This window comes from Lagenorhynchus albirostris, chromosome 15 (genome assembly GCF_949774975.1).
Source record: "Lagenorhynchus albirostris chromosome 15, mLagAlb1.1, whole genome shotgun sequence".
Taxonomy (NCBI): Eukaryota; Metazoa; Chordata; class Mammalia; order Artiodactyla; family Delphinidae; genus Lagenorhynchus; species Lagenorhynchus albirostris.
In genome coordinates this window covers 19,646,568-19,669,487 of record NC_083109.1, presented here as the reverse complement: position 1 = coordinate 19,669,487, position 22,920 = coordinate 19,646,568, and the positions used below count along the sequence as shown (strand labels likewise).

At 42.3% G+C, this 22,920-nt stretch overlaps 1 long non-coding RNA gene across 1 annotated transcript in view; it reads left to right on the top strand.

Annotated features, from left to right (window-relative positions):
* Nucleotides 1-1,406: 1,406 nt before the first annotated feature.
* Nucleotides 1,407-22,920, top strand: part of LOC132506024 (uncharacterized) — a 44,418-nt gene continuing 22,904 nt past the window's right edge. The window contains exons 1-2 of the long non-coding RNA XR_009535679.1: nucleotides 1,407-1,460; nucleotides 7,241-7,289. This is a non-coding gene — a long non-coding RNA (uncharacterized LOC132506024). The remainder of the gene's footprint in view (nucleotides 1,461-7,240; nucleotides 7,290-22,920) is intronic.

The window sequence follows — 22,920 nt, the reverse complement described above, 5'->3', positions numbered from 1 at the left end:
AGAAATTTTCAAGCTTTAGAACTTTGCCAGATGGAATTAGAGCAATTGTTCTTCTGCCGAGACTTTGCGAAATTAATGAGGTCCTCACGCAAAGCCATGAGAAAATAGAAAATTCTTTTCTTAAGTGCCCGGTTTCCAAAAATACAGCAGCCACAATCCCAGAGAGAGCGATCAGTTTAGTGGCTAATCTTGAGTCCCATCAATGGCCCCGGCATATCTTCCGGGTTTATTGCAATTCTGAATGGAGCTTTAATCAGCTTAGCCCAGCCTGGCTGCCTGGGGCCTTCCGGCAAAGGGCATTTTCCTATGAATCCTCTAGACACCATCTCCTCCGCTCTAAAGAAATGGATCATTCTTTCTCCAGCTCCATCCTGGAGCGCAGAGCTTAACTTTCTTTTGTGTTTAGGGAAGAAAGCAGGGAGGAAACCTTTGCAATCTGAATCCCAAAGAGCATTCTCTCTGTATTAAGGCTTCCATACTGGATGGGAGTTTGGACCCCAAATTGGAAATAGCCCCAAAAATGTGTTTCTGTTTTAATCTTCTAGTGTCAAAACTTTCCCTGGATGCTCTGTTCCCGTCAGAGACCACACTGAAAAAAGAACTTTTGTCACTCTCCAAGCCCCACGCACGGGACAAGTCTTTGGCCAATAGGTTGACCTCCCATTCTGATGGCTCCCTCACAGAATGCAAGCGGTGAGGAAAGGAGAGCCAGCACTAGATCCCCGCCTCCGACAGATGAGCCAGCTGGGCCCAAACTAAGCCAAAAAGCTGGCTTGCTTCCTCCCTCTGCTCCAGTCTGCCTCCAGTTTGGAACAGGAGGGGATTTTTGTCAGCAAGCAACCCCAAAGGGTATTTTCCTATTGCCTAACAGACCTCAGGATCAGAAACGCTATCTGTTTGCCCAGTTCCTCGGTCCCGCAGCTCTGTCTTCTGTTTGGGGCTCTCTGAGAGGGAATCCAGGGAATTTATAATATGTCATGTTTGGTCTAAACAACAGAAAATGACCCAGGGTAGATTTTAAGGGGCTCTTCTTGTTAGCAATGTAGGGCAGGGCATATATATATATATATATATATATATATATATATATTATAAAATATATATATTTTACATCTAAGTGTATTGATATGATTTATAGGGGATTTTTTAAACTGTCATTTATTGAGCATATACTATATATGAGCACTATATGTTAAGTATTTATATCCATCATACAATATCCTTTGATGAAATGAAAACTCAAAGGGTAATTTTCAGCATTGGAGAGTATAGGAGTTAGGGTTTTAACCCAAGTCTGTCTGATCCAGAGCAGGTTCTGTGTCTCCATGAGTCCTAGTCCACAGTCATCAAGTATCAGAAATTCCAATAAACAGAGCTCAGCTCACTAAACTTTGGCATTTTTGCAGGTGGACCATTGAACTTGTCAGTTGGTAAGCAGCAGAAAAGAGACAAGAGCTCAAGTAAGTCAGGACTCTTTGTTCTGCATCTCTGCGTGATGAACAAGATGGGAGAGGAGAGCCTTTCTCCTTCCACTCCAGTCTTGGCAGAAGGTCCTTACCTTCCCCATTGGGCAAAAACAAAAGGCACTTCCTGAACCACCAGGAATGGAATTCAGGCATCTCATTACCCCAAATGTGTCCTGGGCAGGAGTGACCACCTGAGCTAGGAGGATGACCTTTGGAGGACCAAAGGCAGCCTGTAACCAAGAACCAAGGTTACATTGCAAGGTCAAGTGCTGCACTCGCTGTGGGAGTCCAAGAGGTCCAGGTTCTCTGCACGCACAGACAAGCTGAGTGCAGCTTCCTGGGCTGGCATCGCTAGGAATGGATCCTAATTCACAGACTTCCCACAGAGAAAGCGATACAGGCTGTGGAGCCAAGGGGGATGGGGTGGACATCGGGTGCTGTGGATGTTTCTTTCTTAATCTTATTAAGGCTAGGGAAAGACCCATTGTGCTCCTAATGGCTGCTGAGATAGGAGGTCTGTCCGCTGATTGGAAGCATTTTGCTTTTAATTAAAAACACAGAGTCTCTGACCTTCACAAGATGAGCTAGAAAATGAGGACCCCACAGCCAGCCTTCAAGGAAGCTTTAGGAAAACTGACTCTGAGTCCTACCTTACAGTTTCATGACCTTGAACAAGCTCTGTTATCATGCCGTGCTTTGGTTTCACCATTCATGTGGCTGGCACTTAATAATTCTTCTTGATCTAAATTGTTACAAATACGTGCTTTTCCAACCCAGCTCTGAGTATAGACTTTGGCTACCATGGGATCGTCATTATTCATATTGCACCTCATGGGAAGGAAAACTAATCCTCGCTGAGAATTTACTCTGTACCAGGTACCATATCAGACACTTTGCAGGCATTAATCCAGTTTCATCCTCATCCTACAAATCTTCAGCCCCATATATAAATAAGTTTCAGAGAGGTTTTGAATGTTATCTGATCTCAGACAGCTCTGAAGTGAAGAGCTAGAGTTCAGAACCAAGTCTGTCTGATGCTATGCTCAAGCTCTCTCCGACCCTTGGCATCATACTTAGACATTTTTACACTCACATCAAAAATAAGGGATGATTCCTTTTGTGCCCCATGGTACTCTATATTTTTCCCTCTACATTACTTTCATTTGCAAATGGACCCTGCTCACTCAACTGGGCCAGTTATTTTCAAATTAATGTCTTCATGACCAATTGTTCACCCATCCCCACTCATCCAAGTCTAAAGGACTGCAGAGGACACTTCTGCTATCTCCTTTCACTTGAAGCTAAATGCCCCAAATCCAACTTGTCCTTGGGCCTCTAGCTCAGTCCTGGAGCAGAGTGGGTGTGAGTGATGTTGGCTGAGAGCAAAGAATGAGCAGGCCTTACCTCATGCTCCCAATCCCCTCCCTGGCCCGCCACCGTCGACTTCCAATTTTTTGGTCGATAGGATGATTTTCCATCACCAGTGCCATGTAACTCCTCCCTTGGCCAGGGCCTGGGGCTCAGGCTCTGCCCAGATGATCCCAGGGTCATCAATGGGGATAGCTTAGCAGGTTTGACAATTCAGAGGTGTAGCAATTGCAGGAAGGGAATATTAACTCAGTGCTTGTATATCAAAAGTCAAGTGAGTCAAGCGGTCATTGATCAATAAAAAAATGAATTACTTAGACTCTGAAGATAAAACAAGCCACTACAGGAGAGAAGGCTAATAAAAAATAACCTCTAAGGACAAATGGAGCCCTTCAGCCTTCAGCATCACACTTCCACCTATATAGTTTTTTCACTACTTTTACTGTCTCCACTCAAATCTACTTCCATGTGATGGAGCATCAGGGTGTCAGGGTTTCAGGCCCTGTGTCTATTATGTTACTGTTTACTGAGAGACCACATCTAGCCCAAGAAACATTTGAGTTTTAGAATTTGATTTCTTTCTTCTTGCAGAACCAAAGGCTCCTGCTCTGCTTGGCTCTATCCGGTTCTGTCTGGCCGTGCTTTGTCCTCTGAAATAACTTCCCTGCTTCAGTTTTCCTTCTCCTTTCGGAAGCCAGTCCCTTCCTGCTTCTCCTCTGTTTTTTCTAGTGGAGCCCATGACGCTGGTTCCAGCTGTTTATAATCACCTCCCTCAGGCTTCTTGGGGTGAATGACTCAGCACTCTGCCTTGTTTTCTGGTTTTTGTTTTTTGGTGTTTTTTTTTTTTAAAGAAACCAGATATTTGTTTAACATAGTTAGTCCCTGCAATGTCATGGCCACTAGATGTTCATTCACACTTCCCTTAAGTAAGCAGCTCCTACAGTTCTCAAGTCACTGAGTAAAGAAGGTAGATTTTGGAATTAGAAGTAACTGGACTTGAATCCCACCTCTAACTGAATGTGCTGGTTATTTAGCCTCTCTGAGCCTCAGTTTTTTCATCGGTAAATAGGGCTCGTGGCATATATTTCACAGGTTATTATGAATGAATGAAACTGAATTCAAAATGAATGAAAAAGGCCCAATGCAGTGCTTACCCACTGGATTTTTTTTTTTTACTTGAAACATCTTATTTCTTTTTTGTCTAGATATCCAGTCAGCAATTAAATCAGATGAATTCTTCCTTCCAAATGTCTCCCTAATGCTCCCAATTCTCTCATTTCTACTACTCCTTTTTAATCAAGGTCATAGCACTTAGTTCTGAACTATTAAAATAATCTTCCAAGTGATTTTTTTCAGCTTCTTAGCTTTGCCTTTTTTTATTATTATAGATTAATTTTCTTAAATTATACATTCTCTTCCTGCTGAAGTATCAGCCCCCAACGCTTCAAGGTCACTCTTGGCTGCAGATCTGAGTTGTACCCTTGTGGATTCAGCTCTCCCCACCCAGTCCTCTGAGCCAGCTTCTACCAAAGCAGAGGACCCAGGTTGCCTCCTGGCCAAGCACACCTAAGGAATGCTGTCAGAGACACTCCATTCATTGCCTCAAGGATTTCACACTGATCTCTAGACTTTCCATAATCTTGGACCCCTCTCTCCTGCTCTCCTTACCTCCCGTTTTATCTAGTCTTATCTTTGCAGTCTGGAGTGTCTTCCATCTTAAAACACTGAAATGTCACAAGAGAAAGTATTTGACCCACAGAGACTAGTGTTTGAATCTCACTTCTAAGGAGTAACTTCTACAAGGTCACTTAACCTCTCTGTCATCAGTTCTGTGTATGAAATGAGGATGTTGATACCTATCTCAGATAACATCATGGGGACTAAATAAGAAAACAGGGTCAAACTACCCAATGACCAAGAGAAAACACTCAGCATATACTCATCTTTCTTTCTTTCCACTTTCATGTAACATTTTGTCCCTCATAGGTGGGATAGTGTCCTCACAGTTCTCCACATTTTGTGTCATCTCTTTGCTTCACCCTCTGTTGCTCATGTTTTTTTCCCCCCCACTAACTATATATATTAAACCAATCCACTCTGTAAGGACAATGGGAAAAACAAAATCCAGAGCAAACCACTCATATATCTTTTGGTAGCATAGCACCAAAATGTACAATGAAACAACTGTAGAAATAACAAGGAGGAATTCCCTGGCAGTCCAACGGTTAGGACTCCACACTTCCACTGCCAAGGGCCTGGGTTCGATCCCTGGTGGGGAACTAAGATCCCACAAGCTGCAAGGCATGCCTCCACCCAAAAATAAATAACAAGGAGGCATCAATGGAGACCCGTTCATAAGATCAAGAGACTTAACCTCATCTTCCTCACCCCAATATGCCTTTTCAGGAAATATACATAGGCTACAAACAGAAAATAACTGGTTTTGTAAAATATCCATGGGACATCAACTATCATCCATATATGAGCCAACACAGAAACTCTTAATACGTTCCAAAGTCAAAAATCAATTAAACAACAAAAAACTGTGTGCACTCTTCAGAGCCCAACTCACTTTCTTCCTCTTTTAAGCCTTCTCTTAGAGCTGCATACAACGTGGATATGATTACTTGTCTGAAGCTCAGTTTGCCTTGCCTTTCATTGCGAGGGCTTCCATGGTTCCTAAATGCACCCTTCCCTTGTGCTTCATCTTAAAAAATTGCAGAAAATTTGTTTCATTCATTCATTAATCCATTTGCTCATGTGGTCATTCATTCATTGATGCATTCTTTCATTTATTTAAGACATTCATCTATTTAAGATAAGGAACCACCCAAAGGCATCCCTGATAACCACTGCTTACTCCAAGAATCATCCTGGATCCAATCCATGGATGGTTTGCAACTTAGCAATTCTGTGTAAGCAACTCGTATTGGGCAGGGTGTTCTACAGGTTTTAGAGTGCTAAGAAAAGCAAATTAGGACACATCCTTCATGAAGTAGGTGAGAATGGGGTTAGCATCACATCCCGACTGATTTTGAGACGTGAAGGGCACCTTGACTCCTGGCCTCTTCTCTGGAGCCCCAGGGCCCCAAGTCTTCCCTGTTGCTTCTCAGTGCTCAGTGAATCAGCGTGAGAAACCCTGTTGGCCATGGGTTTCTGCCTGGTCTTTCCATGATCCCATCTCACTCCACTTCACCTGCCTGCCTCCTTTCCTTTGGCTGCCTTTGCTGCTCCAGCCAGGACCAGCCTGGCCTGGAAGGATCTTATCCTCTGGGATAAGGTCTCCCAGAGTCCTCTGTGTCTGGTCATCCTAACCCATCCCAGGTGGTATCTCTGACACTTGCCTCCTACAACTACACCCTTGCCTTTCCTGTGTCAGTCCCAAACAAGGCAGGCTCAGCCTTAGCAGGGAGTAGGCTCTTCACTGAGTTTTGCACTCTTACGCATGGCTTTTGCTGCTGTGTACGTGTTATCCATTTGGTAGATAATTAACCATCGCCTACTAAGTGCTAGCTGGTGTCAAAGATCTTAAATTCAGAGATGAATAAGACACAACATTTGCCCTTTAAAGAACTATTAGATTAGTGGGAAAAATAAACTCCTTTGCAAATAATTATAATAAACACAATACAACTTGAAAAGGGCTCAGATGGTGAGCTATAAAGGTTCTTGGGCTTCTTCTGCCAGTCTTTCACTCAAAAAATATTTCTTGAGCACTGAATATATTCTAGGCCCTGGGGATGCAGTAATGGAAACACGGACACATTTTTTCACTCTCACAGAGTTTACAATCTAGCGAGAGATGGAGATAGTAAATGATTAAATATGTAATTACGACCTGTGATAAATTAATTCAACAGATATTTATTGAGGGCCTGACATGTCTCAGACACTGTTCTAAACACTGTGGACATGGGGATAAAATTACATCCATTTCCGAACTTCCTAGACCTTCTAGAGATCAGTCAAGGAACAAGATAAAAAGGAAACAAATGACATAATTTAGTGGTCAATGCTAAGGAGAAAAACTGTAAAGCAGGAAAAGGGGGTAATAAAATATTGGGGGAGGGGGAGGGTTTGAAATTTTAAATGAGGGGGTCGGGGAATGCCTCCTTGAGAGTGATTTTTGAAAAAGGACTTTGAAGCAGTGAGGGCACAAGGCCTATAGATGTTTAAGAGAAGAACTTTCCTGGAAGAGGAAATGGCAAGTGGGAAGGCCTTGAAGTGAGTGTATCTGAGTAAAGAAAATATAGCACATCAATAAGGAAGCACAGGGGTATCTATTTGGAGTGGTCAACAAAGGCCCTTGTGAGGAGATGGCCTTTAAGTTGAGGTGGGACGCTGAGGCAGTGTTTCTACCTGTCACAGGACTGTGTTCCTATTCGCATTTCTGTTTCTCATTCCAGCTGTTTCCTGTACCTAGAACTCATTTTTGAGAAGCAGACCCCTCCAGTGGTAAGTCTCTCCCTCCTCCCTCCCAGAGCTTCTAACCAGGGTCCTGCTCCAAACAAGGATGCCACTCCAGCATAATCATGCCCTGGAAATTTCTGGTCCCTTGGCTCATAACCCCAATCCCACAGTGCCCCACTGTAGAAGTGAGACTGCCCTGGAACCTGACAGAATTTCCCATATTCATGTGGACAACTGGGACCTCTCTGTCCATCAATGGTCAGCTTTCCAGCTGGGCAAGTTCCCTCCATCCTCTTCCAGACGCCTCATACTTCTGAGGTCCCAGCATGCCTGTGAGCCTGTCCTGGCCAAGTTATGACACATTCACACTGCTCTGAAAAAGGTACCAATATAGCTTCTGGAGACTTGATTATTTATGGGGCTGCAGTCTACTTGGAAAGCATACAGAGAAAAATGACAAAGGAACATGAGTTATGACGAGTTATATTTAGTTCTCTTTTGCCATTTACTAGTTATATGTCTCTTGAAAAATTGACCTCACTAAGCCTCGGTTTTGTCATTTGTAAACTGGGGATTCCTTTCCTACTTCATAGCTCTTGAAGGACTCAATAAAAATAAATTAACTGAAGTATCTGACACATAGTAAGAGTTCCAATGAATGTTTGTTGATTATGAAACTTCAATCCCCTCTTTAGTTTATGCCAGGAGTGAGCAATCTATAGCCTATGGGTCAAGTCCAGCCCATGGCTTGTTTTTATAAATAAAGCTTTATTGGAATAGAACTACAATGTTAATTTACATATTGTCTATTGAAGGCTTTTGTGCTACAAAAGCAGAGTGAAATAGTAGCCACAAAGACCACATGCCCACAAAGCCTAAAGTATTTATTATCTGGTCCTTTATACAACAGATGTATAAACCCCTGGTTTATATCATCCTGGGACACTCTAGTATTATGGGTAAGCACAGGCTCTGGAGTAAGGCTGCCTGGGTTTAAATGCTGGTTTTATCACTTACTAGCTTTGGAACTCTGAGCAAGTTATTTAACTTATCTGGATCTTAGTTTCCACATCTGTAAAATGGAAACATTCATTTATCACATTTGGTGGATGCAAGGATTAAATAAGCCAATCTAATATAGAGAATAGCACACTGCCAGGCAAACAGTTAGTGTTAATCAACATAACAGTTATTATTGTCGGTGTTCTAAAATACTACGTATGCTGTCCAAGGAGTTTCTCCATCAACTGGGCCTATGAATAGTTTTCAGAATCAACCTAAAATCCAAGGATCCTACCTAACATGCTTATTTGGCATATGAACATTTCTCAAGGTGGCCCATGTGCGGCCCAGGGTTCCAGGATCTGGTCCCACTCTTTCTAATTCTCCCCATGGCTGCTTTCCATCTTCTGCTCCCTCCATAGCACCTGGTTGGTAATCTGGCCTGAAGATTCAGGCTTCCAGATGAGGCTTTCCTTGTGGTGCCCTTGGAAGGTGTGGGAATGAGTCTCTGCTAAGCCCAGGGCCTTTTGCTAGTGAGGATTCCCCTCCCTTCAGACTGGCTTGGTAAGAGTACCTGGGAAAATCACCAGCATGGACTGCACACCATTATTTGGCCTTGAAGTTGATCACACCAAGAAAGGAGGAGCATCCTCTAGAGGCCCCTGTGTCCATTTGAGGGTTTGTTGAGCAGAACGTTCAGTTGAAGGTCAAGGGCTAATGTGACAGCTCAGATGGAGAGCAGAACTGGGACAAGGTAAGAACAAGTATCTAATGCCCTAGTTGTGACCACCTTCTGGAAACTGGAAACTTTGGTTTCAGGTACCCAAAAGTTAAAACACAAGAGCTCCTGTTAAATACAGAGCCAGGCAGATGAGTGTCAATAGCGCCCAAAGGATTAAGAGCGATAGTTGGGTTAGGGTTAGGGTTAGAATCAGAACTACTTCTCAAGAGAAAATACAGAGCTGTCCAAAGAGAACAAGAAAAAGAGGAAATGTGTGTGTGTGTGTGTGTGTGCGCGTGCGCGCGCACATGCACTCATATGTGTATGCACATTCATGCATGAAAATCCATTCTCTGCAGCCATTAAGAAACAACATTGTGGAATTATTCTTTAAGGTTTACCAGCTTAAACCCTAGAGCTGCTCTTGATTCTTCCCACTTCCTGTCTTCTATACCAGTCAGTTAATAAGCAACATGTAAATGTGGAGAGAGGAACCAAGATGGTGGAGTAGGAGGACGTGCTCTCACTCTGTCTTGTGAGAACACCAGAATCACAACTAGCTGCTGGACAGTCATTGACCGGAAGACACTGGAACTCACCAAAAAGATACCACATCCAAAGACAAAGGAGAAGCCACAATGAGATGGTAGGAGGGGCACAATCACAGTAAAATCAAATCCCGTAACTGCTGGGTGGGTGATTCACAGACTGGAGAACACTTATACCACAGAAGTCCACCCACTGGAGTGAAGGTTCTGAGCCCCACGTCAGGCTTCCCAACCTGGGGATCTGGCAACGGGAGGAGGAATTCCTAGAGAATCAGACTTTGAAGCCTAGTGGGAATTGATTGCAGGACTTTGACAGGACTGGGGGAAACAGAGACTCCACTCTTGGAGGGCACACACAAAGTAGTGTACACATCAGGACCCAGGGAAAGTAGCAATGACCCCAGGGGAGACTGAACCAGACCTACCTGCTAGTGTCGGAGGGTCTCCTGCAGAGGTGGAGTGGGGGCTGTGGCTCACCCTGGGGACAAGGGCACTGACAGCAGAAGTTCTGGGAAGTACTCCTTGGCATGAGCCCTCCCAGAGTCTGTTATTAGCCCCGCCAAAGAGTCCAGGAAGACTCCAGTGTTGGGTCGCCTCAGGCCAAACAATCAATAGGGAGGGAGCCCAACCCCACCCATCAGCAGTCAAGTGGATTAAAGTTTTACTGAGCTTTGCCTACAGAGCAACAGTCAGCTCTATCCACCACCAGTACCTCCCATCAGGAAACTTACACAAGCCTCTTAGATAGCCTCATCCACCAGAGGGCAGACAGCAGAAACAAGAAGAACTACAATCCTGCAGCCTGTGGAACAAAAACCACATTCACAGAAAGATAGACAAGAAGAAAAGGCAGAGGGCTATGTACCAGATGAAGGAACAAGATAAAACCCCAGAAAATCAACTAAATGAAGTGGAGATAGGCAACCTTCCAGAAAAAGAATTCAGAATAATGATAGTGAAGATGATCCAGGACCTCAGAAAAAGAATGGAGGCAAAGATCAAGAAGATGCAAGAAATGTTTAATAAAGACCTAGAAGAATTAAAGAAAAAACAAACAGAGATGAACAATACAATAACTGAAATGAAAACTACACTGGAAGGAATCAATAGCAGAATAACTGAGGCAGAAGAATGGATAAGTGACCTGGAAGACAGAATGGTGGAATTCACTGCTGTGGAACAGAATAAAGAAAAAAGAATGAAAAGAAATGAAGACAGCCTAAGAGACATTTGGGACAACATTAAACGCAACAATATTTGCATTATAGGGGTCCCAGAAGGAGAAGAGAGGGAGAAAGGACCAGAGAAAATATTTGAAGAGATTATAGTCGAAAACTTCCCTAACATGGGAAAGGAAATAGGCACCCAAGTTCAGGAAGGGCAGAAAGTCCCATAGAGGATAAACCCAAGGAGAAACATGCCGAGACACATAGTAATCAAATTGGCAAAAATTAAAGACAAAGAAAAATTATGGAAAGAAACAAGGGAAAAATGACAAATAACATGCAAGGGAACTCCCATAAGGTTAACAGCTGATTTCTCAGCAGAAACTACAAGCCAGAAGGGAGTGGCATGATATACTTAAAGTGATGAAAGGGAAGAACCTACAACCAAGATTACTCTACCTGGCAAGGATCTCTTTCAGATTTGATGGAGAAATCCAAAGCTTTACAGACAAGCAAAAGCTAAGAGAATTCAGCACCACCAAACCAGCTCTACAACAAATGCTAAAGGAACTTCTCTAAGTGGGAAACACAAAAGAAGAAAAGGACCTACAAAAACAAACCCAAAACAATTAAGAAAATGGTCATAGGAACATACATATCTATAATTACCTTAAATGTGAATGAATTAAATGCTCCAACCAAAAGACACAGGCTTGTTGAATGGATACAAAAACAAGACCCATATATATGCTGTCTACAAGAGACCCACTTCAGACCTAGGGACACATACGGACTGAAAGTGAGGAGATGGAAAAAGATATTCCATGCAAATGGAATTCTAAAGAAAGCTGGAGTAGCAATGCTCATATCAGATAAAATAGGCTTTAAAATAAAGAATGCTACAAGAGACAAGGAAGGACACTACATAATGATCAAGGGATCATTCCAAGAAGAAGATATAACCATTATAAATATACATGCACCCAACATAGGAGCACCTCAATATATAAGGCAACTGCTAACAGCTATAAAAGAGGAACTCGACAGTAACACAATAATAGTGGGGGACTTTCACACCTCACTTACACCAATGGACAGATCATCCAAAATAAAAATAAATAAGGAAAGAGAAGCTTTAAATGACACAATAGACCAGATAGATTTAATTGATATTTATAGGACATTCCATTCAAAAACAGCAGATTACTCTTTCTTCTCAAGTGCGCATGGAACATTCTCCAGGATAGATCACATCTTGGGTCACAAATCAAGCCTCAGTAAATTTCAGAAAATTGAAATCATATCAAGCATCTTTTCTGACCACAATGTTATGAGATTAAAAATGAATAACAGGGAAAAAAAAGTAAAATAACAGAAACACATGGAGGCTAAGCAATACCTTACTAAATAACCAAGAGATCAATGAAGAAAACAAAGAGGGAATCAAAAAACACCTAGAGACAAATGACAATGAAAGCACAATGATCCAAAACCCATGGGATGCAGCAAAAGCCGTTCTAAGAGGGAAGTTTATAGCTATACAAGCCTACCTCAAGAACAAAAAGAATCTCAAGTAAACAATCTAACCTTACACCTAAAGGAACTAGAGAAAGAAGAACAAACAAAACTCAAAAGTAGCAGAAGGAAAGAAATCATAAAGATCAGAGCAGAAATAAATGAAATAGAAACAAAGAAAACAATAGCAAAGATCAATAAAATTAAAGCTGGTTCTTTGAGAAGATAAACAAAATTGATAAACCATTAGCCAGACTCAGCAAGAAAAAGAGGGAGAGGATTCAAATCAATAAACGTAGAAACGAAAAAGGAAAAGTTACAACAGACACCACAAAAATACAAAGCATACTAAGAGACTACTACAAGCAACTCTATTCCAACAAAATGGACAACCTGGAAGAAATGGACAAATTCTTAGAAAGGTATAACCTTCCAAGACTGAACCAGGAAGAAATAGAAAATATGAACAGACCAATCACAAGTAAGGAAATTGAAACTGTGATTAAAAATCTTCCAACAGGGTTTCCCTGGTGGCGCAGTGGTTGAGAGTCCACCTGCTGATGCAGGGGACACGGGTTCGTGCCCCGGTCTGGGAAGATCCCACATGCCGTGGAGTGACTAGGCCCATGAGCCATGGCAGCTGAGCCTGCGCATCCGGAGCCTGTGCTACACAACGAGAGAGGCCACAACAGTGAGAGGCCTGTGTACTGCAAAAAAAAAAAAAAAAATCTTCCAACAAACAAAAGTCCAGGACCAGATGGCTTCACAGGTGAATTCTTTCAAACATTTAGAGAAGAGCTAACACCCATCCTTGGCAAACTCTTCCAAAAAATTACAGAGGAAGGAACACTCCCAAACTAATTCTACGAGGCCACCATCACCCTGATACCAAAACCAGACAAAGATACTACAGAAAAAGAAAATTACAGGCCAATATCACTCATGAATATAAATGCAAAAATCCTCAACAAAATACTAGCAAACAGAATGCAACAACACATTAAAAGGATCATACACCATGATCAAGTGGGATTTATCCCAGGGATGCAAGGATTCTTCAATATATGCAAATCAATCAATGTGATACATCATATTAACAAATTGAAGAATAAAAACCATATGATCATCTCAATAGATACAGAAAAAGCTTTTGACAAAATTCAACACGCATTTATGATAAAAACTCTCCAGAAAGTGGGCATAGAGGGAACCTACCTCAACATAATGAAGGCCATATATGACAAACCCACAGCAAACATCATTCTCAATGGTGAAAAACTGAAAGCATTTCCTCTAAGATCAGGAACAAGACAAGGATATCCACTCTCACCACTATTATTCAACATAATTTTGGAATTCCTAGCCATGGCAGTCAGAGAAGAAGAAATAAAAGGTATACAAATTGGGAAAGAAGAAGTAAAACTGTCACTGTTTGCAGATGACATGATAATATACATAGAGAAGCCTAAAAATGCTGCCAGAAAACTACTAGGGCTAATCAATGAATTTGGTAAAGTAGCAGGATACAAAATTAATGCACAAAATCTCTTGCATTCCTATACATTAATGATCAAAAATCTGAAAGAGAAATTAAGGAAACACTCCCATTTACCATTGCAACAAAAAGAATAAAATAAACCTACCTAAGGAGACAAATGACCTGTATGTAGAAAACTATAAGACACTGATGAAAGAAATTAAAGATGACACAAACAGATGGAGAGATTATACCATGTTCTTGGATTGGAAGAATCAACATTGTGAAAATGACTATACTTCTCAAAACAATCTACAGAGTCAATGCAACCCCTATCAAACTACCAATGGTATTTTTCCCAGAACTAGAACAAAAAATTTCACAATTTGTATGAGGAATCAGGCTCCCTGACTTCAGACTATACTACAAAGCTACAGTAATCAAGACAATATGGTACTGGCACAAAAGCAGAAACATAGATCAACGGAACAAGATAGTAAGCCCAGAGATAAACCCATGCACCTATGGTCAACTAATCTATGACAAAGGAGGAAAGGATATACAACGGAGAAAAGACAGTCTCTTCAATAAGTGGTGCTGGGAAAACTGGACAGCTACACGTAAAAGAATGAAATTAGAACACTCCCAAACACCATATACAAAAATAAACTCAAGATGGGTTAGAGACCTAAATGTAAGACTGGACACTATAAAACTCTTAGAGGAAAACCTAGGCAGAATACTCTTTGACATAAATCACAGAAAGATCCTTTTTGATCCACCTCCTAGAGTAATGGAAATAAAGACAAAAATAAACAAATGTGACCTAATGAAACTTAAAATTGTTTGCACAGCAAAGGAAACCAGAAACAAGACGAAAAGACAACCCTCAGAATGGGAGAAAGTATTGCAAACAAATCAACGGACAAAACATTTATCTCCAAAATATATAAACAGCTCATGCAGCTCAATATTAAAGAAACAAACAACCCAATCCAAAAATGGGCAGAAGACCTAAATAGACATTTCTGCAAAGAAGACATACAGATGGCCAAGAAGCACATGAAAAGCTGCTCAACATCACTAATTATTAGAGAAATGAAAATCAAAACTACAATGAAGTATCACCTCACACCAGTTAGAATGGCCATCATCAGAAAAACTACAAACATCAAATGCTGGAGAGGGTGTGGAGAAAAGGGAACCCTCCTGCACTGTTGGTGGGAATGTAAATTGATACAGCCACTGTGGAGAACAGTACAGAGGTTCCTTAAAAAACTAAAAAAGAATTACCGTATGATCCAGCAATCCCATTACTGGGCATATACCCAGAGAAAACCATAATTCAAAAAGGCACAGGCACCCCAATGTTCATTGCAGCACTATTTACAATACCCATGTTATGGAAGCAACCTAAATGCCCATCGACAGACCAATGGATAAAGAAGCTGTTGTACATATATACAATGGAATATTACCCAGCCATAAAAAGGAACGAAATTGAGTCATTTGTTGAGACGTGGATGGATCTAGAGACTGTCATACAGAGTGAAGTAAGTCAGAAAGAGAAAAACAAATATCGTATATTAACGCATGTATGTGGAACCTAGAAAAATGGTACAGATGAACCAGTTTGCAGGGCAGAAGTTGAGACACAGATGTAGACGACAAATGTATGGACACCAAGTGGGGAAAGCCATGGGGGACTGGGGGTGTTGGTGTGCTGAATTGGGCGATTGGGATTGACATGTATACACTGATGTGTATAAAATTGATGACTAATAAGAACCTGCTGTATAAAAAAATAAATTAAATTTAAATTTTTTTTTTAAAAATGAAATATTCATCATGCCTGAAATGTTTATTCTTGTGGTGAAAATCACTCCGGGTTACAGTTTTTCCCCTTCTCAAATATACTGCTATTTCTCTAAAAAAAGAAACAAAAAAACACAAAAACATGTAAATGTAATGTTAGCACAATATTTTAAGGCAAGATTTGGATTTAGTTTATCATAATTTAGGATTTTCTAAGAGTTTAAAAATTCCTACATAAATTTTGTGAACTCAGAAAGTTATCATTGTTTCTACAAATAATTTAAAATTACAACAATATAGAATCATGTTTAATTGTATGAACTTGTAATAATACATGTCTTTTTCAAAATGTTGATCCTCTGAATTCTTGTAATGCTGCAAATCGTATGTATGGTCATAATGTATTAGCTTAAATTGTAATTTCCATATGTTTAGTCAACTTTAGGCTAACATTTAGTTAATTAATATTAAGTTAATTAATCCATAAGCTTTGGATTTGTGGGCAATTCTTAAGAAAGAAAAAGATGTAAATATTAGTTATTAAATATAGTTTTAATTGACCTTTATTTTATATATAAATGACTGTACCTTAACAAGATATGAAAATATCTTTATTAATTAATTTTATTTATTTTTGCTGTGTTGGGTCTTCGTTTCTGTGCAAGGGCTTTCTCTAGTTGTGGCAAGCGGGGGCCACTCTTCATCGCGGTGCGCGGGCCTCTCACTATCGCGGCCTCTCCTGTTGCGGAGCACAGGCTCCAGACGCGCAGGCTCAGTAGTTGTGGCTCACGGGCCTAGTTGCTCCGCGGCATGTGGGATCCTCCTAGACCAGGGTTTGAACCCGTGTCCCCTGCATTAGCAGACAGATTCTCAACCACTGCACCACCAGGAAAGCCCTGACAATATCTTTAAGTGGCATAATGTATATGCTGATTTTTCTACCTTAAAAATTGTCAAAGTGATCTAAAATGTGTGTGGAAAAAGTTAGCTGGACTGTTTTTGGTTCCTGTATTCTAGTTTTCTCTTACCTCTGGAAAAACAAAAGCTGCTTACTTTAGTAAGGGAATGATTAGTATAAATTGTTGAGATAATACTAGGTATAATAATTTTGGAGAAATATAAGTATGTAAACTTTAAAAAAAAAGAAAGAAACAAGATTGTGCAAGACACCATGAGTACATTTGATTCAATCACAATGCAAGACTTCTAACATTTCTGAAATGACTGATTCCAATCTTCCTCCCTTTAAGATTAATAACCATATTTTTAAATCAACCTAATCTAACCAAATATTATATTTCTCTATTTTGGAATAGCCTTTGTATAAAAGTCTAAGTTATAAATTCAATCACACAGATTTATATACTGCTTTTGTTGACAAGATCACAGCCTCATGTTAGCAGGTGAGCCCTCAGATCTTCTGAGACTCACACTGCCCACATCAACAGGTATACACTTTTGAGCAGCCATCAGATTCCTGGAGATGACTCCTCATGTGAATCCAAAGGAGTTTGATTAAGAGTCAAGCCACCTGTGGGGAGTGTAGCAGAAACTGCCACTCCCTCACCCTAAATGGATAAAGAGATTCATGCTGCAAATCAGGGGCCCTGGCACATACCCCAGGTGTAGCAATGTTAGGAGGCAACAGTCCTGTCCAAGCATCCACATAACTGTTGAGCTGTTTTTTCTGAACCAAGATATTGTCTTTAGCACATGAGGACACCTCCCTGAAAAATAAAATCCTCAGCCACAAATCCCGAGAACTATCTTTATAAGATCACTTTCTAACTTAAACAGCCAGCCTGGCCCTGGTGAACTCTTCAAACAGGTGATGAAGGCATTTGCTGAGGAAAAGAATCAAATCAATTTCTCCTACTGACACATTCTTTCTCTGGCTTTATTACCACTCCAGATGCAGAATTTAGGGCAGGGGCAAGCGAGTCCCATTGAAGGGCTTCCCTGGTTCCAAAACGCGGCTCTTAAGAAATCTGTGTTGACTTTCTGATTGACTGGGTTTCCCTTTGGGCAAAGAAACCAAAGTCATTATTTATTCATTACCTGATGCTATTCCTATGAAGTGTTGTTTCAAACCCGTTCCTCCAATATTCTCTTTGCTAACAGAACTTAAATACATGTAAACATAATATGCCGGCAGATTTATTTTTCTGATGTTATCTAACCAAATTATCCATTCTGACTTAGAGAGCGATTAGATCTAGGCTTTCATTGGAGCCTGTCTGTCTGTCAGACTGGTAGCATGTTTGCATTGTACCAGCCAAACCCTCCGCAAAGCCTGCCATTCCCAGAGGCAGCGTTCAATGTGCTCAGGAACTTGACTGGGAGGCTCGGGGGGAGTGTGATAGAAGAGGGAATTACCCTTGCCAAGTTTAGCAGAATTTTTGACGAGACATCAGATTTCCCACGAACATGTAAGTCCTCAGAATTAGAAATGGGGTGCTGAGTATCTCCTTGCATGGATACACACGTGCACCGTCCCTTTGCTTCTGCCTCCAGGAGAAGGGAAAAGACGCAAACAGGCTGCAGAGAGTGTCCATCTAAGGACCACAGTGCAAGGCTGGCCCTCGACTTCTCTCACACCTGCAGGCTCCACAAACACAGAGGCTGCAGAGAAGCGAGGGGAGAACATACAACCTGGAAGCCGGGTTCTCCCCTGCCTCCTTCTTGAGGACGTTCAACCACCTGGCACTTTGGAGATGCTTCTCATTAGGGCTGAAGGAGAAGCTGAAGACAGGATTTAGGTTGCTGAGCAGAGTATTGGAAATGTTCTTCCCCAAGGCAGCTTGGGCTGAGTCAGCTTTCAAGGCTCAGCAGGAGGTACTTCGGGCAGATACTGGGTGAGGCCACCCTTGAAAGCTCTGGAAGGTCTGTGAGGTCCACGGTGCTGGCCTGCCTGCAAAACGTGCTCCCTGCCCTTCTTCCTCATCTGTGGCTAAGGCAAATAAATCCCTCCAATGGCTGCCACATGGGGGTGATTCCACTCATGAACGATCATGCTACACCGAGGAATGCAGTCACTGGGTAAACTCAGCCCCACAGCGAGTATGCCCCAGGTTTAAACATTTCCCAAGTGCCTATTGTGAGCTCAGAGCAGTGCCAGGTGGCTTCAGATGGAATCACCCATTATTTCTTTATCTTGTTTGATCTTGCCTTCAGTCTCTCATACATGTGCTGCAGGGAAGTTTCGTCTTAGTTCCAGAGCTAGGACCCGGGGATACGGCAGTGAATGAAAACCAAGAGGGATAGCTCAAAATCCAATAAAAGAGACATGTATTCATCAGATCATCACATCTACAATTGGGCTCTTCCAAAGTGAGTTACGTGTTTGAAGGGAGAGGACCAGCGTCCTAGGCAAGTTCTGGGAAGCATAGCATCGTGGTTAAGATTGGAGACGTCGGAGCCAGTCGGCATGGGGACAGATCTCACTTCTGCCAATTTTGCTATAAGACCTTGGCCAAATTATTTGGTCGGTGCCTCCTCTGTGAAATATGGCTAATAATAGCACCTGCATCAAGTTAGTCTTTATAGGATTAAGTGAGATCATATTTGTAAGAGAGATGGAATGGTACAGAGGAAGCCTGTAGCAAAGGAACACTCACTAAGGAGCCCTGAGAGGGGGAGACCATTATTCCCATCTAGCTGACGAGGAACGCGGAATCCAGTGAGGCGATCTGACTACCCCCAATGCCACACACTCTGTGTCGGGGGCAGCTGAACGGGCTCCCCCCGAAATCCGGCCATCGGCTCCCTTTACCATGCTTCCCACGGGCTTGGCAAAGGGACACGCCAAGGAGGCCCAGCCTCGGGCACGGCTCACCATCACCTCCACAGAAGCAGCCTCCCTATCATAACACATCTCTGTTTAAGAAACATAAACCACCCTTTGGCAGCTTCTCAAGTACAAGTCAGAGTCAAAAAAGAGCTCCCTCCCCTCGCTCCACTTTCCAACCTGGACCACAAAACTCAGCCCTATGGGGAAACACATGGGAGCTTACCCAACAGGTTTCCCCAACAGAACGGGCAGGCCCTGAGGAGTCCAGGCTGGGAGGGCCCTTCTCCTGGCTGCCAGTGCCCCCACTGACCCAGAGCAGGCGGCCTCCCTCTCCTCCTGTCTGAACCTGCTGCCTGGGAGGGGCTGATGTCACTCATTCCTCCCACTTAGCTGCGGGCCAGCTTGGGCTCCCAGCAGCCATCACCCATCTCAGCCCTGCACAGGCCATGCCTCCTCCCTGCTGGCATCTCTCCAGCCGTGGCTGAGAGCCCAGATCGGGAAAGGGATGGCCTGGCCCACTGGTAAATGTCCTGGCCGTATAATCCGGCCCAAGCTTGACAAATAATATCTGTGCTTGTCTAGCCTGGCAGTGAGAGCCGGGCCAAAGGGCCAAGTTCCAAAGCTGGGTCTTCAAAGGACAGAGGAGACTCTGGAAAGTAGATGACCACAGGCCACAAATCTCTACGGAGTTATTCTAAGAAGAAATCACACCCAGTTCCCAAACTGTGAGTGTAAATGGCTGCTCAGAAAACCATTAGCTGCGCCTACCCTTCCATTTCTAATTAGCAGCCTCCTTGCACCCCTGGACTATACTGAGGCCAGATCATGTTCACATTCTCTTAAGATGGAAACTAAGGCCATACCAAGAAATGCCCAAGGGCTCCTAAGGACAGCAAAGGTGGTGAGGAAGCAGGTGCTGGGCTCAGAGCTGTCAGAACAAGTCAGAGGGCAATCAGATTTAGCACAAGAAAAAAAATAATATAAGAACAATAATAACAGCTGACATTTTATGCTAAACATTTTACCCCCTTGGCTCACTGAAACCTTAGAACCACTCAGGACAGTTGATCTTGATATTTTCCACCTTACAGATGAGGAAGCCTGAGTCTGACAGGGAATTGACTTCCCCAAGGCTTTTCAAGTGAAAACAGCAGCCCTCAGGCAAACCTGACGTGCTGAACTCCAGGGCAGACCCACAATGAATAGTGGGGGCAGGCGTCTCCCTGCCCCTCCTTATGGACTGTAGGGTCATGGTTCTACAAACAACAGGAACTAACCTCTTTGCTTCTGTTACCCTCACCTAGATCTCTAAAGATCCAATGCCAGACATGTAAATTTGACATATCTTCCTTGGATGCTTGAAACTGACCAAATATTGGTCATTGGCCAGGTAACAGGCAACATGGGAGTACCGGAGTCAGACGTGGGGATATTTCCCAGCCATGCTGCAGATGGACTGGGTGGCCTTGGGAATGATCAGAAACTTCTTTAAGCTGTAAGCTTCATATCTATAAACCAGGGGTAGTTCTTATTTCATTGGTGGGCAGGGCAGGGGTGGGGACAAGGTGGAGTATATATCTGAAATGCAATAGTCAGGTAGATGGCAAACTCTATGAAGGCAGGAAGCAATTATACCTTGTTCCTGCTGTATTCATAGCATCTAGTCCTCCGCCTGATACATATTTTGCTCAATACATTTCTGTTGAAGGATATACATACAAGGGTGTACAAATAAACAGGTTGAGGGTTACGTGTACAACCAGCAGGAAACAGTGCATATGACCACGGATGGGGCACAGCTATACAAATGTGAGGACTTGCATGAAATAGACTGCTAGGTAGTCATTAAAAAGAGGGAGGCAGCTCTATACATAATCATGTAGAAAGGTAAGCAGGGTATACAAATAGGCGGATTGCGGAACGATATGCATTTATGGTCACATTCTTGACAATCCCCTTGAGATTAAGATTTCAACAAGGATATGACACAGACGAACTTATCTACAAAACAGAAACAGACTCACAGCCACAGAGAACAGACTTGTGGTTGCCTAGGGGGAGGAGGAGGGAGGAGGGATGGAGGGGGAGTTTGGGATTAACAGATGCAAACTATTATACATAGAATGGATAAACATCAAGGTCCTACTGTATAGCACAGGGAACTGTATTTCATATCCTGAGATAAACCATAATGGAAAAGCATATTAAAAAGAATGTATATAGGGAATTCCCTGGTGGTCCAGTGGTTAGGACTCCGTGCTTTCCCTGCTGAGGGCACAAGTTCAACCCCTGGTTGGGGAACTAAGATCCCACAAGCTGCACGCCACAGCCAAAAAAAAAAAAAAGGAATGTATATATATACGTATAACTGAATCACTTTGCTGTATAGCAGAAATTAACACAACATTGTAAATCAACTATACTCCAATAAAATAAACAATAAAAATAATAAAATCTCAACAAGGAAGGGCAAGTGGAGGAGGAAATGTGGTTGCTAGTGTAGGAATATTTTCACTTTTTACCCTGTGCATTTTACATTGTTGATTTGTTCTGAAAAGGAGCCTGAGACACTTTCCTTATGTAAAAGTGCAATAAAAATTATTCTTACATCTTAAATAAGTGACTAGAAGACCAAATAAACATTTTAAGTGTCATACATAAAGTAGGCCCCATAAATGTTCATCCCCTTTCCTCCTGTGGCCCTAAAGAATATTTATCACACCCCTGCATCTCTGTGACTGGAATGAGACATGCAAAGTCCTGCTAAAGTTGGTTTTGTCCCTTAGTGTGTGTGGCCCTGCAAAATCTGACAGCACCCAGTCTTCCAGAGTTTTCTGGCTTGGTCTTAAAAGGACACATGCGTTGAAAGCACAGCCACTGGTTTGTCCCAAAGCAGAAACAGAAACTTGGATGTTTTGGCCAAATGTGAAGTCAAAGGTTTGGGTGGGCTCCTGGGGCATTTGTCTTAGAGAGAATTCTCTGAGGTTTTGGCCTGGCTTTGGCGCAAAGGAATATTCATTATTCCAAAACTCCTTACCAAAAAGGTATAACTCCAATTTGAGAAGCTGAAGGTCAAAGAGACAAGAAAAGAAGGGTAAAGTAGCAATGCAGAGTGATTTCCTAAGTCACAGGTCAGAAAGCTAAGCTAACAGTCCCTCAGAAGAGCCAGGTTCCCCTACAACTAACATGGCCTCTTCCATTGACTACATTTGTGTATCTAATTAACAGACAATTGCACGACTTCCTTTGTCTTTGCTATCTAGACCAAACCATCTCCAAGCAGCCCCTGAATTTGGTAGAGGAGGGCATAGGGAACAGGAATATAGGAGACAAACATTGAGGAGGTACCCAATATGTTTCTGGAACTGCACTAGCTATTTAGTGTAGATCTCTTAAAACTTCAAAATATCTTGTGAGGTAGGTTAGATTACCCCCATTTACAGACGACTCAGAAAAGTTAAATGCATGTTACACAGGATGTAATGATAAGACCAGGAAGGAAATTTGGGTTTGTCTTTCTCCAAAGCCCATCCCCACCCAACACAACACACCCAACATGACCCCCCCACACATACACACCCCTCTTCTCCTCACTGTAACTACTTACCCAACCAGAACAGGTTGTAATGGGTGACGTTTTAC